The sequence below is a fragment of the Mustela erminea genome, chromosome 19 (assembly GCF_009829155.1).
Source record: "Mustela erminea isolate mMusErm1 chromosome 19, mMusErm1.Pri, whole genome shotgun sequence".
NCBI classification, from domain to species: Eukaryota; Metazoa; Chordata; class Mammalia; order Carnivora; family Mustelidae; genus Mustela; species Mustela erminea.
Window position 1 is genome coordinate 51,896,020 of NC_045632.1, and position 18,385 is coordinate 51,914,404.

The following is an 18,385-nucleotide window of genomic DNA, read 5'->3' on the forward strand; positions in this document are numbered from 1 at the left end:
GTGTGTGTGTGTGTGTGTGTGTGTGTGTGTGTTTCAATCAAGAAACTACAGTTTCTCTTCTAAAGATTTAATTAATTAATTAATTTGAGAGAGCGCGAGCAATGTGGAGCGGGCAGAAGAAGTAGACTCCCCACTAGGCAGGGAGCCCAATGACACGACGCTTGTTCCCAGAACCCTGAGATCATGATTGAGTCAAAGGCAGATGCTTAACCAACTGAGTCACCTAGGCACCCGAAGAAACTGCAGTTTTGGCCAATACTTTACCTTCCTTCACAGATGCTGATGGAGATGGTGATTATGCGTACTCTGGTCCCGTCAGAATTAAGAGCGATTCGTTCAGTTATTCATTCGGCATCGACCGAGCAGCCCCAGCATGCCCAGACTTGCAAAAAACACCGAGGAAGCAGTCTGCATGGGGTGCGCTCCCTGTCTTTCCTAGCAGAGGTGACGGACAAGGCATGGGGACAGATGTACTGACCACAGCCTCCTGGAGGCGACATGGCCACTGACTCCGTAGTCAGGCACACTTGTGGTCCAGGGCCAGCTCTGCCACTTGCTGGTTGCATGGCATGACTTTGGGCAGTTTTAATCAGTCTTCTCGGGCTCAGTTTCCTCATCGGTACCACGGCAGTGATCAGAGGGTCTAACTCGTGGAGATGTCTGAGGGGCAAATGAGAGAGATAACATCTGAACCTGACTCTAAAATAAACAGCAGTTGTCCCAGTGCCTGGCACATAGGAGGCATCCGTAATCAGTGGCAGACTTGGCAGCCATCATCGTACTTTATTTCACAGGACATAGTGGGTGCACGAAGCGAGGAGGCCTTCCAGTGGCTGTGGTGTGTTTGAGGGCCACCGGGGGGCCACCAGTGGTCACTGTAGTGGAGAGACTAGCAGGAGTTGGAGGTAGAGGTTGTAACTGGGGCAAGATTAAAAAAAAAACAAAACAAAAAACTGTAGTCTTTTTCAACAATAAGCAAAGGGATAGAAGCTGGGAATTGTGTGCATCTGGGTGAAACTAGATTCTGAGCAAGGAAAAGTCGAGACCAAGCTGGTCTCCCACCACTTGTGCTGGTTAACGGAAATGGAGAACTGAGTATCCTTCTGTGATTGTCAGGCCTTCTTAGTAGCTACAGGACATTTATTTGCTTCTTTGTTTATTTTTATTTTTTAAGTAGGCTCCGCACCCAATGTGGGGCTTGAACCCAAGACCCTCAGATCGAGAGTCACATGCTGTACCAACTGAGCCAGCCAGGGCCCCTTATTGTCTTTTTTATGTTTCGGGTTCACTCTGTAGCAATGGTTCTCAACTCAGGCAACACGTTAGGGTCACCTGGGAAGATTTTGAACAACCGAGCACCATAAAACATAAAAGCAAGAGACCTTTGGGTATCTTTTCTCATTTCCCATTTCTTTCCCATATTCGTCAGTTTGGGTTTTGCTAAAACACTTTCCCCCGTGTGGTGTGAGGTAGGAGAGGTACAGGTGACTGTAGGAAGCCCAGATTGTGCCAGGCTGTGGTTAGAAATGAACATAATAAGCCAGAAGATAAATCTGTCTCCTTGTTCTTCTCTGCATGTTTCCCTCTTTCCATCTTACTCTTTCCTGCTTCTCCCAGACCACCTTCTACCCACAGCCAGCATCCCCTGGTCTGTCTCTCAGGGATTCTCAGTAATGTCCACAGCATCTCTGCTAATCTGGCCATTGGCACTCCCTCTGAGGTTACCCCTCACAGCTGCTTACTGTTTTTCTGTCTCTGCCAAGGTCAAAAATGGGATTTACTCTTTGTTCCTTATATCAGAGTAAGCTAGTTGATGTAACAGAAAACTCCAAAGTTTCACATATTAACCCTTAATATAATAAGGGTTTCTTTCTTGCTGTGGTCATAGTCTATTGTTGGCCATTCAGAGACCCAAATTTTACCTCTCCAGGAGTTTCACCCACCACTCGTCCCCCTAGGGCCCTGCAAGGGACCCTTTCATCTAGGCTTAGCAGAAGAGGAGGGAAAGGAAATGTAGAACCATGGGGGTTGTTCTTTGAGCCAGGCCTGGAAGCAGCATGCCTCCTGGCCACCCTCATTCCGCTGTAAGAGTTGAGGATGTCCAGGAAGGAAACAGGCTTAGCGAAGATCTAACCTGTCTTGGCCACATCCCCTGTTCTGGAACGCTCGTTTTTAATCTGGGATTAAATCTTTCAGGAGTGCCTGTCACAGACTGGGCACTCTTCTTGGGGCTCTGGTTACTGGCAATGAGCAAAGTCCCCACTGAGAAAATAAATCCCAGTTGGATTCCATTATCTCAGCGATAACTTGCAGCTCAGCTTTTCCTGAGTTCTCTGAAAACAAGAGAGTTTTCAGGAACATGACTTTTAGCAACAACTCTTGAGAATGATCTTTCTTTCCTTCATTCATGCCCCTCCTTCTTCCAGAAGTTAAAGCAAAGAGTTTTTAGCATGTTGTACCCACGATGAGCATCGTCTGTCTGTAAAAGATTATCGGAGTTATCGGCATGCCCTTATGTTATTCAGTGGGGTGGGTCAAAGCCCCTTGGTTTTGGGAATTGGGACAAGCAGATGCATTCATGTGAAGTCCCCTGGTAAAATGATGAATATCCCCGGAGCTGAGAAAGCATTTCCATGCAGTTTCCCCCTCGGCTTACATCGAAATCATCTCATTGCCCTTGGGATTGAAAACCACATTCTGTAAGCTCTGAATAAATATGACACAACCATTTCTTGCTCCCTCAAGGAGACATTTTCTGGGGAGCAGTGAAAGTGATAGGATGAGCTTTTGTGTGTGTATGGAATTTTCTAGATGTATCTCATCCCTGTTTCTTTCCCCTAAGAGTCTCTCAAGGTAATGGTGTGTTTTGTCTGTTTCCTTTTGCATCTCAGGAGGTTGCGCACCCAGCAACCAGCCTGGGCACAAAGTAGTTGATCTGCAGGTGCTTTCTGCATCGATGGCCTGCAAGGGCCTCCCAGGGCTGTCCTACGAAAGTCCTACAAACTGGGCAGCTTCAAACAGCAGAAATACATCCTCTGAATTCTGAAGCCTGGCATTCCTGAATCAAGGCATTGGCAGGGCACTGCTCTCTGTGAAGGCTCTCAGGGATGTCTGTTCCAGGCTTTTCTCAGCTTCTGGTATTGCTAGAAGTCCTTGGTGTTCCTTAGCTTAGAGACATATCACTTCATTCTCTGCTGCGGGCATTTCATGGCCTTTTCCCTGTGGGTCTCTGTCTTTTCTCCTCTTTTGACAAGGACTCTAGCCTTTGGATTGGGAACCACTGCACTCCAGTATGGTATTCTCTTGACCTGATCATCTGCGAAGCCCTTGTTTCCAAATAAGGTCACACTTGCAGATAGGGGGAGTCAGGACGTCAGTGTGTCACTTGTGGTGACACGATTCCACTGCGACATGCAGCACCCATCTCAGAGAAGTACCTCGCCTCGTGAGCCTTTCAGTCCCGATAGTGCGCACCGTACCTGAGCTCACACCTGTCTGATGGAGGAGGGCGTGGGGGAGCAAAGGAGCCGGTGAGCAAAGAAACAGGGTGGCTGGGGGTCTGGGAAAGCTTCCTCAGGGACATGGCTGTATGGCGCACAGACCAGGGCGTGCCCCCATCGTTCCTGGGCCTGAATGTCTGCTCGGCACGTGTGGCATCCTTCATCCTCGGACAGGATCCCCAGCATGGCTGCAGCTGATCTTGCCTCATCGAAAGGTGGCGTCAGGAGTATCAGTGGCGCGATGTGTGTAGAGCATCTGGCACGGTGCCTGGAGCCCAGGGCTTTGCAGAGCCAGAGACTCCCATCTTCCCGCCGACGCGGTATCTCAGTTCCGTGCCGAACGTGGGGTCTGCTGCCGGCACCCGGCATGGGTCAGCTGTGGCGTGAGCCCTTGAGGGGCACGGTGTCCTGGGAGCAGATGGGGCTCTGTCCTGTCCCCTGATGGCCACCAAGAGACATCCACAGCCCCTGGGGTGATCTCGAAATTGCCAGCAGTCTTTTGTTCAGTCCTGTTTTGCTGCTAGCACCGCACCATGTTGCCTCCCTCCCCCCATCCTTTGCTTTGTTGGTTAGTTCTGTCAAGATTAGTGCATTAACAGAGGTCTTCACTAATGGCATCTGTTATCCTATTTTGTATTTTATTCTGGATTTGAGTGCTTCAACAGAGGGGTGAGGCAAGGCAAGAGACCCTCAGATTTTGTGACTCTTCTGAGCCAGGCCCTCCCCACATCAAATCACTGACTGCGCTAACTCCTGGGCAAAGCTCCTTGGCAAGCTGGTTTCCAGAACAGCTGCACACAGGGAAGTGGGAGGCACACTAGCCTTGGTTTCCCCACAGCTGCTAACACAGCCTTCATGGGAAAATAGAGGTTGCATTAGATATGCAGGACTTTCTCGTTGCTGCTGGGTCAGTCAGCTTTACTTTGTCATTAAACACGTAGGCACATTAAGGAAATGAGGAAATGTAGGAAGGAGCTGTTTGCTTTTGCAGGATTAGTAAAAAAGAGTTAAGACAGCCCAACAGGAGTGTAATAAATGTGGGGGGAACCTGGAGAGATCAAGGAAAGGTAGTGGGAGAGTAGGAAATACAACACAAAATCAAGACCAAAGCTAGTGCATAAAGTAAGTGTCAGAAGGGCCTTTAAATCAGGTAAAGGGGGCCTTTGAGCTTCCTGGCAGAGTACACAAAGAGGGAAACAGGATCGCTTACCTTTCCTAGTGATGTCTAGAACCAAGCCCCAAGACACAAATGTACTTCAGGTTCCCACAGTGGACATTTGTGAATGGAATGGACAAGAGCTGGTATGTGAAGTTTTAGTTTCTCTTTGCCCTTCAGTAACCTGCCTTCAGTAACCCTCCCCTGATATGGAATGGGTGGTTCTTTAGCTGGATTGAAGCTGGCTTTTATGTGATCATAATTTGATACACAATATTGCTTTTTGTTTCTTTTGTGGGATGGTGGCTAAACTGATGGAGAATGGGGGCCAGGCAAGCCGCTGTTTGTGTACCTAAGATCCTAGGCCCCAGATTCTATGCACCAGGGGCTGCTGGGGTTTTATCTCCCTTCTGTTGTGGCAGTTGCATGTGGCCATGAAGAATTCAGAATAGCTAGTCCAGAATAGCTCTGTGGAAGCAGCAGACACTGGTTTCTCCATCTGTGAAAAGAGGGTGGGGGACGTGGACCTGACATAGAAATGCCCAGCGGCGCTCATTGGTGTGATGGCGTAGCCCTGCTGGTTGGGCCGGTCTGAGCACAGCAGAGGGCCTGCGTGGTTTTAGTCATCCTGGCATGCTTTCCCCTTCTTGTCTTTCAACCTGCATCTTCATTTGAGAATGTGTTTCCATCGTCTAGGCATGAGGCCATAGGCTCTCAGCCACAGATGTGTGTGTTTGACTCACGAGAGACTCCTCGGTGCGTCCGTGGGGTGTAGACAGTGATGCTCTTCAGAAGCACCTCCGTGCCTCTGTCCTGGGGATAGAAAGCCATCACCCGGAGCCACCAGGGGCTCGTTTCCCAGCCCTCCGCCACCCTGCAGAATGCAGGGATGAGAGAGACGGGGCGGGGGGCACAAATGAGACCTGAGCCCAGGGTGCCAGGCCCTGGGGTTCCCTGGGGCTGCTCTGGTTCCTGAACTGTTTCCTGCAGTTCTGTGCACTCTCCTGTAGCTTTCCCGGAATTTTTCTCTTCTTTTGCTTCTGTCAAGTGTCTCTCACTAGCAATGGAAAGAGCCCTGGCTACTAGTCATGCTATGTGGAGAGGACTTTGAACTTGGGGCAGGATGCAGGGGGAAAGAAGAGTCACTCCTGTATGGCCTGTGATGGAGACAAGGAAGGTAGAGTGTGCGTCCTACTGCCCGCCAGCCTTGGTCTGTATCAACGCCTCCCAAACACACAGGTCTCAGGATTCAGAACTCTTAAAAATTATCCAGAACCTCAAAGAACTTTTGCTTATGTGGATTATATCTGTTGTTATTTATTATCTTAGCAATTAAAATAGAAAACACATTATTATATTGCATTGTTATATTATTATTCATTTGAATTACATTGTTATTTATTCACTTAAAAATCATGAAGAACGTATTTATGAAAAATAAGTGCCTTTTCGAATGAAGAGTAAGAGTAGCGTCATCATATATTTCTGCAAACCTCCTTAACACTTGACTTTGTAGAAAACAGCCATACTCTCACATCTGCTTTTGCATTCAGTCTGTTGCGATATCATATGTCACGTGGCCTCTGGAAAGCTTTACATCTACTTGTAAGAAAATGAAAAAAAAAATAAAATCAGTCAGATAACATCTTCGCATGGCTATGAAAAAAATTCTGACCTCACAGAGCCTCTGATAGGGTCCCTGGGCCACACTTTGAGACCTGCTGGTCTGCATGGTCTCTGGAGTCTTCCAGCTTTTCCTCTCTCTAATTCCAAGAGGAAAAATAACCTTCCTTTTGAGGATAACTCCAGCGGGTCCTCATCTAGACTCATCCGCTGATAGGCTATGGGGCCTTAAATCTGCCGCTTGAACCTTCTTGTGTCCCGTTTCCCTCTTTGTAAGGTGAAGTCAAAGGAAGAATAGAAAATGGTGCGGGGGTCACGGCCTTTAGTCCTCCCCAAGTGCAGGGGCCACTCTGATGGTCTCTATTTCATAAATGAGGGAAATTTGGCTCAGGAAGAATGTAGTGGGTTTCGTGGTGGTTCCCCAGAAAGATACATGCATGTCCTTGGTTCCCAGAACCTGTGAATGTGGCTTGATTTGGAAAACAAAGGACTTCGCAGATGTGATCAAGTGAATGATCTTAAAGCGAGGAGCTATTCCTGGGTTATCCAGGTGAGCCGTAAATGCAAGGACAAGTGTCCTTGTCAGGAAGAAAGTAGGGGGAGACTTGAGAGAAGAGGAGGAAGAGGAGGTCAGGGAGTCATGTGGCCACAAGCCCAGGACCTCCTGCAGCCACCCACCCCCAGCTGAACAAGGCAGGGGCAGATCCTCCCTAATGGCTTTGCAGGAACGGAGCCCTGACGACACCTACACCTGCATTTTGGACTTTGGCTTCCAGAACCATGAGAGAATACACTGCTGTTGTTTTAAGCCACCCATTTGTGGTTCCCTGTTATAGCAGCACCAGGGAGCTCAGAAAGAGGCTAGAGACTGTGCTCAAAGTCACCCAGCTGCTGTGGGTTAGTGACCGGCCCGGAACCCAGGGCTCTGACTCCTGAGCCCACCGTGCAGTGCATCTCCCCTGATAGTAAAACCGCTGTGGTGCCAAACCCCAGGGACTCCAGGTAGGTCTGAACAAGACTGGGAACGGGAACAGGTGCATGGCAATGCCAGACGCAGAGCTGGTCAAGCCGCAGCTCCCCTCTTACTAACCCTGCGAGACTCTAGGTCGCCAGCCACGTGACTGGGCGTTCGCTGCTTCCGGTGTTTCTGTGGTAAACCACATGGTGACTTTAGGATGCCTACGTTTTGTCTGTTTCATTTTGTTTTGTTTTTTTGTTTTTAACCCCTTACCATAAATTCTTAAGGAATTCTTGGCACTGGGGGAATGGAACTCCTTGGGCCATGAATATAAAGTTGCCTTGTTTTCAAAGCTCCGGTTACATATTGTCAAACTGCTTACCGAAAAGTATATATGTTAGGATGATTTTAATGACAAGCCTAGTCCCTCGAATCCGTTCCTCCCGCACTTGCCCCCGCACTCGCCCCCGCACTCGCCCCGCCCTCCCTGTCCTCCGTCCCCTCCCTCCCTCCAACCTCCTCTTGTAACCCACGTGCTGGCTGTGCTCAGTGCACCAACTCCACAACGCAGATTCTCCTACGACTCGTTCACATGAGTCCAGGGGAAAGAAAGCTTTTAGGAAAAGCACACAAGCAGCCCTCTCTTTTGGCTCCTCATATAGGATGTGGGAAGCGTGCTCCGTGAGAGAACCGCCAGGAACTCATGGATCCTGGGAACTCAGTATCCTCAGGAGATACAGAAACTGGGCAGTGGCTACCAAATTCCAGTCGCTCTGTTTGTTCCCCTGGAATGACAAATGGTCATCATTGACGAGGTCCCCCACTTCCAGCGTCAGAGCAGCTGCGGGGCTGTAAGCATCCATGCCCTTGGCATCCAACAGGTGATGTTTGGGAGTATTTTAAGAAAATGCTGAAATTATTTGCCATCATTGGTAGGAAGTTGCTTGTTTTTAATTTTTTTTTCTTCCTTTTAAATGAATCTGGCTTGACTGAGCTGAATAAGCCCCAGGAGGACCTCCCATCTCTTCTCACGGAGCTCTTCCGCTGGCTGATATTTTATTGCCTGTATTCATCAGAGACAGGGCCCGGCGCTTGGCGTGGCAGCCTGGCGGCCCCCGCCCCAGCCAAGCCGAGGCTCCAGCTCTGAGCCGAGAGGCGCGCTCTCATCAAGGCGCCAGGGGCTCTCCCTTTTAAGGTGCAACTCACTGCTTTCCAGGCCTTTTTGTAGAATGTGTGACTTCAAAGATGCACGCCCATGCCGTGTCCCCTCAGGGCGTCTTTGTGGCACTGATTCCTTTGAACATCCAGCTTGTTACCAGGAAGAAGGATTTGAATTTGTTCATCCTGCCCGTTCCTGCTTTCTGTCAGTTCCTGCTTTCTTTCTCTCGTCTTTGGCTTTCTCTCTCTCACCTACTTTAAGCTCCCATTTCTTTGGGCTTTGGGTTGTGAAGGGTCAGGCCCTTGAAATGGGGAAGAGGCAGAGTAAGGCCCTCTGGCTCGGCAGGCAGGTAATACGGCGTGTGGTTGAGGACCACGATGGCCGATGGCCACCGTTAGGTGGGATGTTTGTAGGGAGAGGGTGGTAAGGCCCGGCTGCAGAGAAACCTGTTCTTACACCTCTGTTCTGGCTGCTTGAAAATTCTCTGACATTCTCCCCATGAAAGGTAGAGCCTAATCCTAGCCTTCCTTGAGTCTGGGCTACCCTTATGTACCCGCTTCCGACTATTTAGAATGTGGTACAAGGGACATCGTGGGACTTCTGAGTATTAGGTGGTAAAGACGATACAGCCTCCATCTGGCGCTGTCTCACTCGTGGGATGCTTACCCTTGGAACCTGGCTGCCATGCTGTAAGGAAGGTCAGTCTAGCTCACGTGGAGGCCACACAGAGAGGCCCCCCTGACAGGGAACTGAGGCCCCATCAGCCCCCCAGACGTGGGGGAATGGCCAAGCCTTCAGACGATTCCACCTTCTAAATGTCAGATGGTCCCCTTGGTGCCCTGTTCAAATTCCTGAGTCACGGAATGTATGAACAGAGTAAGTGGTTGTCTTACACCTCCAAGTTTTGGGATAATTTGATACAAAGATTTAGTACCTAGAATACGCTCTCATCAATATTCTTAGCTAATTTTTTAAATCAGAAATTAAACCTTTATACTTAATTAACCACCTGGATATTGTATGGGCATATCTGACTTTAAGGAACTTTGACTCAAATCCTTTAGTTAATTTAAATAAAATAGAAGTAAATCAATGGAAATTCGTTTAGATACTCCTGAGCTGGCCTGTTTCCCTATGGCTTTTGAATCTCTGGCAGGTAGAAGTAATTGTTTCTGTAATTCTTAGCAAAGGTTTAGAAGCCGCCTGCATTAGTTTTGACTCCCTCCCTTCTTGGGGAGTAACATGGTAATGTTTTATCAAGAATAAGGAGGCAGCATTTATTCTGTGTCATTATGAACTTGAATAGATGGCAGTTTGTTTTCTTCCCGACTTTCCAGGACCAGTTTCGTTACCCACCCCTCCCCCCCTTTTAAATTTTCAGATATTAATAATGTAAAATAGTGTTTCCCAAGCTTCATTTTTATCCCCTTTCACTATGGTTGGCCTGTTTGCTCCTCTGTCACATTTTTTCGGTTGTAACCTATCTTTATATGTACTTAGATTATTATGTGAAGCTATTTATAAGGAAAATTTTGTATTCCTAATGTAAATGGAAGAGCAGTATTGTTTATCATAAATACAAAATATTCATAAAAATAAATATCAAGGAAAGAAATCAGTGATACTAAATTCTAGGTTGGTACTTAGGATTGCCAGTTTGGTACTTAGAATTGCCAGTGAAACTGACGCGCTAGGTGTTAAAGATGCACCAAGATGGGATTCTTGTCAATTTTTATGTTAAGTACAAGATTGTAAGAGAATTGAAAAGGGTATTTTTTTCCCCTCCATGTATGTCTCAAGAGTATAGTCTCAGGAGTCTTAATTTTACCTTCAATATTTGTATGCCTATTTTGCCCATAACACCTTTCCCATAATATTCCTAATCAGAATTTCTTAAATATTTGTTGTGTTAATGAACCTATTTGTCTTTTGCATTCCTAAAGGGCTGTTGGCTGACATTTCTAGCAAAGGTAACCATCTCTAGACCTATTTAGGAAATACGTAGGGTTCTTGAGCTGGCTGAGCTTGAGGGCGGAGCTAGATTATATGTGACTGGGGCTGTGATGATTAATTTTGTGTGGCAGCTTGACTGAGCGTGGGGTGCTCGGCTATTTGGCCAAAAAGTATTCCGGGAGTGTCTGTGAGGGTGTTTTGGGATGAGATTAACATCTGAATCTGTCGAGTGAGTAAATTAGATTGCCCTCTATAATGTGGTGGGCCTCATCTAATCAGCTGAGGACTTGCGTAGCACAAACGGCTGACCCTCTCAGGAATAAGAAAGAACTCCCCCTGTCAGAGTTTCTTGAGTTGGACATTGCTCTTTTTCCTGCTGCAGGACTCAGACTGAAACATCAGCTCTTCTTGGGCCTCAAGCCTGCCTTTCAGACCGAGGTTGATGCTGTCGGCTCTCTAGCTTGCCAGAGATCTGAAATCTACTGAAGATTTGGGGACCTCACAGCCTCCATAATCACACGAGCCAATTTCTCCATCCTATTGATTCATCTTCTCTGCCAAACCCTGACTAATACAGAGGCAATATCCTGCTTTGAGGTGCTTTGATTCTAAGAGTCATTTAGATGTTAACTATAAACATACCAATTTTATGCTCAGCCATATGGGTCTTCAGAGCACATATTAGTAGGGTTTGCAGGCCTGGATGGACCTGCTTTATACTTGAAGAGAGAGCAGGCAGTGGCCCTGTCCTTAGCACCTTTATCTTCTCACAGAGGTACCGTGCCTTCCTCAGCTTCTGCAGTAAGTGCCCTGTGCACCAGTCCTGTTCTAGCACAGCACCAGTGGTCTCAAACTTCACAGAACGTTCGCAGACTGAAGCCCAGTCCCCAGCCTGCCGGGCTTCTGGAGCCATGTCTGTTCCAGGCCTTGTGAATCTGAGGCTGCTCCACACGCCGCAGAGTCCACGCACAGCTGCACCAGGGATCTCAACCCATTTTTGTCCGCCTCTAAGTCCTGTACCCACTTGATCTCTTCTTCTTACCTCTCAGTAGAGGGACCCTCTCAACTTACCTGTCCAATACCTGGTAATCAAGAGAGTCTGGCTTCGCTTGAGTCACCCAGAAGTAGAGCCTGAGACAGGGATTTGGTTGCACATGATGGAGGGAGAGTTCTCAGAAGTAATGGGTGAGGAAAACAGAGGAGGAGAGTGGAAAGAAATCAAGAGAAGGTGTGACCTCGGGTCACATCGGCCTTTGTCCTAATGCTTAGGGGGCTCTGGCATGTAAATTGCACCTTAAAGCTACTCTACCTAGAGACAGAGGGCCAGGCTATGAACACCCATATCGTGACATCACAGTCTATCCCTGGTGGGGGCCTCACCTTCCCGGGTGTCTCTGGCGAAGCGAGCAGAGACAGTGGCCAAGGATACTTCCCCAGAGATGGTCTAACGGCTGATGACATACGATCTGCCCGCGGCACCAGCATCTTCTGCATCTCTGCTCTGGTCCGTCCCTGGCTCTCTTCTCAGCCATCTTTGGTGTCTCCTGTTTTCATGCACAGAAGTGGACATGTATTCAAACTCATGGTCATCCATAGCTCTTGATGTTTTCCGTATATCTACTGTACATTTGATTTTTGCCTTAGTCACAGAGGCCCATAAAACAGATTCGAGAGCAGAAACTAGATTTGCACAGTGGCGAGTAGAGGCCTCAGTGTAATTAAATTTACTGGATTCTGTTGGAAGAGAAAAAGGTATAAAACTCCGGGTATCCTAGATGATTACCCAGTCCTTCTCTGACTTCCTTTTGTTCTTCCTCACTTCCATCTTGCAGACACGGATACGCAGCGTTTGCAGAAGAGACGTCTGTAAGGCCCTGGGGCGCATCCTAGGTGGACTTTCCTCAGGGTCCCTCCTTCCCCTCACCTGTCCCTCCCCAAGGCCTCACATTCCCAGTCAGTCAGTTCCTTTTATCAGTATTTATTGCTTTTAATCCGTCTCCCCTGTCCCAGGAGAAAGGCGCTAACGTGATTCTGCGAGTTCTCCTGTCGCAGGGACCTCACTGTCAGAGCCACGCTGGGTTGTGTGGCCTTGAGCAACTCCAGGTGGGCTCCTAAGTGGCAGCTGCCACCTGCCAGAAAGCTCGAGGTTCTGAGTATGTCTTTCTGAGGAACAGTTCTATTAGGTAAAAGTGACATTTTTAAGCCCTCGTGTGTGTGTCAGACTCCTACAAGTTCAGGAGGTTGTCAGAGAGGAGAATGCAGCCATCACAAGCTTCCGGGAGCTGCCGGAGTTGAAAAGATAAGTGGCTCCTTCCTGATATTATATATGAAGTGCGCTCTTGCCACCGGGTGACATAGAAGCGTTGTCATTATTGCTTTTTCATTATTATAAATAATTGGGCACAAAATCGGGATTTATGTATAACTGCTAATCTGAAGATTATCCCTATGTACGACTCTGGACTTTACAAATCAGAATCTGGCTGCAGTTGGCCGATGAGATGTCACAGTGTAAAGGAAATTTTTAAATAATCAGATTTCCACCACTTTGGAATGACTGGCTTATTACACTATGAACGGATCTGCATTTTTCTCACTTTTACTAGGTAAGTGTATGTCTGTTTAAAACAGCTCCTTGTTTGGCCCCTTCACACTCCCTCCCATTTTTGGTTATACTTCAAGGCTTTGGAAGCCTCCTCACAGCCATGATCTCATTTGACAGGGGCTCATGTGGGCACAGGCCACAGCTGGGCTCAGAGCAGTGCTGCCTGGTCCTGGAGTCTGTGCCCCTACCCACGCTGCCACCCTCCCCTCACCCTGAAGACCACGAGGTGGGGGGCGGACAGGAATGTTCCTCTAAACATTATGCCACTCTCCATGGCTTTGTGTTCATTCAAGTGTGCTGTTTCTTTGCCCTCATTGCTGGGTCCCCTAAATGCCATGTTCTCTATCACCAATGGCGTCCTGACCCTAGGAAGACATAGGATGTTGGGACATATCTCTATGGCTAGGAGCCATGGCTTCCTGGTTGGCTGTACTTTCTCCATCACAGGACTCAAGTACAAGGCCGGGATTCTATTCCACGGCCCAAAAGTCCTGGGGGCTTGCGGCAGGCCAGGGGTAACCTCTGTACCCTGGGTGACTTCCCAGCCACGTGGAACCTCCTCTAGGCTAAGGCTATAAGTCTTGTTCTGGATGCTTATGTACCTGTTCCAGAAGTATTTGTTGAATGAGTGTGTGATTTTGAAGACCATTCTTACAGTAGTTCAAGGAAGGGCGTTTGCTTAGCCTGTCAGAGCAAGCTGGTCATAGTGGGTTTTGGAAGCTAGACCTTCCTCTCCACACCTCCCTGCGGAGAACAGCAGACCGTGTTCAGCTAACTGTCACTGAGGAGTGACCACATGCCACGTGCTTTCAGAAAGGAAACTACCCATCTTCAGCTGCCCTGGTGCTCCTCTAAGCTCTGAGACAGTTCTGTCGAAGTGAGCCGCATGACAGTGGGTCTGATGAACAGAGGACAGGGCTTGCATGGATGGGGAGAGACCCCATATTACACAAGAAGAAACAAGGACTGAGTTTTTGAATAATTGGGATCAGACAAAATAGAATTGTGCATTTCTTGTTACATAAACACACACACACACACCCCTCCCATCAGTGAAGTTAGACAACTCACTCCTTCCAAATTGTCCCCCAAATGAGATCCTGGTTCAGGAGCTAAGTACTGAGGGGCAGCCGGCATAGCCCCACCTTCGTCCCCCCCAGGGGGGCCTCTGCCTGGGCCTTCTCCCACTGTTCTCAGTCACGCGCCGCCTCTGCCTTAGACCCCGTGAGCCATCGTGCTTCTGAGTTAGAAACTTTCGTCTTGCAGGAACTCTGTTTCTTAGAAAACACGCCCAAGCCTCGAGCTGCAGTTGAAAGAGAGGTTCGGGAAGGGCCGGGGTCTCAGGGCGGGCTTCAAACCCCGACGTGACTCACAGGTGTGCTGTGCCCACGTGTTTCAGTGTGAAATGACCCACCGGCGGCTCCTGAAAGTTGAGTCAAGCAGCTTCATCTGGTGCAGAGCACATGCGTGGTTTGTGAAGATAGTTCTGTTAATAGCGCTTGGCAGGGGCTGCCCGCCTGGACCTCTGCGCCCCGGCAGGCTGCGGGGGGTGGGCGGTGGGCTCCGGACACTGGCTTCCGGTGCTCTCCGTGGCGCAGAGACCCGGCTCAGGACTCCAGGTGCAGGAGAGGATTCCGACGTGTGTGGTAACAGAGAGTGTGCCCCCCCTCCTGGGCGTGGGGGGGCCATTTAATTTCTCTTAGTGCTGGAAGGGGACTTGGTGGAATTGATTTGGCAAAAAGGTTAATGTGTTGTTATGGCTGCCAGTTGGCCGATTGAATTGCTAGTAATTGGGGCAGGGGAAGCATTTAGTTCGACACGCTGGATGCGGGACCATGGGGCTGGCGTGTCGGGGACGGCCCTTTCTCCGGGTGCATGTGCACCATGTGTTTGCGGCGCATGGACGCTCCTGCTTTCACTCCTTTGGCGCTGCCTTGTTATGCAGGAGGTTATCCTTACCATCCTCTGGCTACTCACCGGCCCCTGCTCCCAGCCCCCAGAGAAAACACAAGACAAGAGCTTGTTCTTTTCTGCCATGTTGCTGAAGCACTGTACAGATGCAGGCCCTTCTCTCTTACAGGCCGGGGTTCTCCTCAGTGAGATGTGCCCCTGGTGATCCGCGAGGGTAGCATCTGCCAAGGACAGCCCATGCCAAGACTATCCCACCACTTGTTTTTATAAATAAAGTTTTATTGGGACACCACCATGCCTGTTGTGTAGGACTTGCCTGAGGCTGTGTTCACCCTGCAGTGGAGTTTGGAATGGTAGCCACAAAGACCATCTGTTCCCCAAAGCCTAGAATATTCACTCTGGACCTTGACCAGAAAGCATTTGCTGACCCCGTACTTTAGGGTTGCTAGATTTATCAAATAGAAATACGAGGTGCTCGTTTAAATTTTAAGATAAATAGCACATAATTTTTTTTTAGCAAAACTGGACCTTAGCTTTAACTGGGCAGCTTATATTTTTTTTTTCCCCTTTAATCTGGATGCCCTGTGACCCTTGAACTGCGCTAAGGGAAAGAAAAACTACAGCTTCTGTTTACATTTAACTTGGATCTCAGTTCATCTCACTCCCTTTTTCTTCGAATGTTTTGTGATGCCATATTTAGTGGCATATGCCGTCATGGGTGATGTATGAAATGATATATGATGTTTGATATCACATATGATTAATACATGGACAGCTTTTGAGGGTGTGCTCAAAGTTGAACTTGGCTGGCAGTGGTCGAGCGTTAAAGCAGTTTGAGGGCTGCTAGGAGAGCAGGAACAGCTCCTGCTCCCGTGACTCTCACTTCGGGAGGAAAGATCCCAAATTCTAGTGCTGGCTGATCTCTAGGTTTATTCCTAGATAGGGTTATTGTGAAAGCCCAGTGGGTTATTTGTACCTACGGTGTTGCCTGGAGCCTATGGCATAGGGGAGGGCTCATAAATGCCTTCTTTCCTTCTCAAATCTGTAGGGAATGGAAGGGACCAAGGTCCTTGCAACACCAGGCGTGAACCCCTCCCCCACAAAGTGGGCCTTCTCTGCCTAGCCTTGTTCTGGGGATGCTGGTGACTCACTCGCGGGTCAAGCTGTTTGTGTCAGGAGAGAGCACTCCGCCCTGTGGTTTCAGTTCACAGGGGGTTTGGTGACACGGTTTTGTTTTCACTTTGGTTTATCGTGTGAGTTTCCATCCTTCATCTCTTTTGTACCTGGGGTTCTTGTGAAACTTTGGGGGTTCGTTTGAAATTGTCCAGTGCGCCACCACTGCCGTGACTGTCAGGGTTCTTGATAAGAGTGAGGGGGCTCCCCAGCTTGGAGTCTGTTCAGGCTGTGGCCGCTTCCTGGATGTCCCAGACAGAGGAAGGACAGGGTCCTAGCTTCTGGGAGAACAGAAAGGGCCTACTGCTTGGGGGTCTCCCAAGCAAACCATGCCCCAGTCCACAGGTGTACCCTCAGGCTCAGGAGCAGGAAGTGAGCTGCACCGGCCACCTTTCTCCTGGGGGGAGGCACCCGAGCATCTCTGTCCTGGGACCACAGGGGTCGAAGTGGATTCCTGCTACACAACAAGTCAGTCCCTGATTTGTACCTAGGTGCCAGGTGGAGGCTGGCAAAGGAAGACCACTCTTCCTGCCCAGGAGAGCAAAGGGCATCTCATCTCTCTGCGTGCGTGATGGCAGCCACGAGTTGAAAAGAACAGTGGTCCTATCCCCGTCTGTCCCTTGGAGGTCACAATCCCATCTTCTGTCATCATAGAAAAGAAACAGTGTTTTCTGCCATTCACTCATTCATTCCTTCATTCACCGAGAACACTTGCTGGAGACCCAGTCCGTCCACATCTTGTCCTGTGCTACACCTAAGGTGTTAGGACTCAGTAGCTGCTCTCAAGAGACAACATGTAGAGGAGAAATCAGAAAAGTAAGAGATGCTTTGAAGGTGGTTTGATGGGTAGCAGGGTACAGAAAGCCGCATGTGCTGTCAGAGGACTGTAAGGGGGTATTTGACACAGATAAGGTGGTGCTTAAACTGGGCTTCGAGGCCCGAGCAGGAATTTGCTAAAGGAGAAGGGACTTGGGGAAGAGCGTAATAAGCAGAAGGGACAGAAATTATCAAGCTCATAGGCTCAATATTTCAGCGTGGGTCTGAGAAGCTGACCATGATTTTTTATTTATATTTGTTTATTCTGAGCAGCTGCATGAGCATTGTATGAAAAGGCAAGAAGGGACCCGATGAGGAGGGGGCTGTGGGCTGCGCCGCGTTTCTGTTACCTGAATGCAGTGTGGAAAATATGAATTACAGAGGAGATAAAAAGTAAAACTGGCTTCTCGCCTGAAAACCCACAGGATGACTTGACTGAAGTCATCAGTTAAAGAAGGAAGAACGGAACTCACATATTTTCTCAAAGCTTAAGCAGCCCCCAGCTTCCTGCCACATCAAGTCTCAATTCCTCTACCCCGTCTAGGCACAGCCTGCCCTGAGCCCGTGTGGTCACACGTCTGGCTCCCCGGCTCCTGTCATTTCTTCGGTTCTGGCCAATGATCCCTGCCATTTGCATTTTATTGGTGAAGAAACTGGGGTCACTAGAGGTTAAGAACGTACCAAAGAGAGACAGAACCGGTTCCAAAAGGGGTTTGGACTTGAACCCATACCTCTGTGTGGAAGCCAGGCTCTTTCCTGGAAGAACCCGGCCTCATGGAACTTGGTCAGCGGCTCTGGACCGACTGATAACAATCGAGTCTTTCAGCAAACGTTGGGCTGAGCCCGGCGTCCTCCCCCACGCCTGCCATCCTGTTCCAAAGCCGGACTTTCCAAGGCTTCATGCCATGGGTACTTGGCTTTGAGAAAAACGAGCGTGTTTTTCATTCTCGTTGCCAGTCTCGCCGTGTATCAGGGCTGTTACTCCCTCCTTGCTCATGGTCGAACTGGCTGCTAAAATGCATAGCGTGGAGAGGCCTCGTTTGAATGTTTAGTGTTCGGGGCTCACTCCGTGGAGAAGGGTTTGTGGGAATCCTCTCCCTTTGACTTTTTTTTCTGTGGATCTCCTTGGAAATGTAGCATTTTAAAGACCTTCTTGGCTGGAGGATTTTTTATTGTAAATATAAAACATTCATTGAAACATTAAACATTTTACAGCTGCTTTTCGGCACGTAAATTTTCATAGTCACCCGCCCCTTCGCTGCCCCACCCTCCTCAGATGCTTTTCCTTCCTCCTCCCGCTCCCTGTCCCCACTGCTCTTCCTTTTCCTCCTCCTCCTCTTCTTCTTCTTTCTCCTTCTTTCCCTTCAAACAGTCCCAAGACCGACATTGAGGGTGGCTCGGGGGGCTCCACTCCAGATAATATGTAACAGGCAATGTAAGGCAGCAGTTCGAAAAAGTACACTGTACTTTAACCCGGCGAGGAATGTGCGTGTGCCAGAGCTCTGCAAACACTCCTGCTCCTTCTAGCCCC

General features: G+C 48.9%; 1 protein-coding gene across 5 annotated transcripts in view; it reads left to right on the forward strand.

Annotated features, from left to right (window-relative positions):
* WWOX (WW domain containing oxidoreductase) overlaps positions 1-18,385 on the forward strand; it is a 937,351-nt gene that overhangs the window by 523,150 nt on the left and 395,816 nt on the right. The window lies entirely within an intron of this gene.